Source organism: Cebus imitator, unplaced genomic scaffold, assembly GCF_001604975.1.
Source record: "Cebus imitator isolate Cc_AM_T3 unplaced genomic scaffold, Cebus_imitator-1.0 Scaffold153, whole genome shotgun sequence".
In the NCBI taxonomy this organism is placed as follows: domain Eukaryota; kingdom Metazoa; phylum Chordata; class Mammalia; order Primates; family Cebidae; genus Cebus; species Cebus imitator.
The window spans coordinates 611710-611935 of NW_016107468.1; positions in this window are offsets into that span (position 1 = coordinate 611710).

Consider the following 226-nt stretch of genomic DNA (forward strand, 5'->3'; position numbering starts at 1 on the left):
ATCAAGAGATCAAGACCATCCTGGCCAACATAGAGAAACCCCGTCTCTGCTAAAATATAAAAAATTAGCTGGGCGTGGTGGCATGCGCCTGTAGTCCCAGCTACTCCGGAGGCTGAGTCAGGAGAATTGCTTGAACCCAGGAGGCAGAGGTTGCAGTGAGTCGAGATCATGCCACTGCACTCCAGCCTGGCGCCTGGTGACAGAACTAGACTCTGTCTCAAAAACA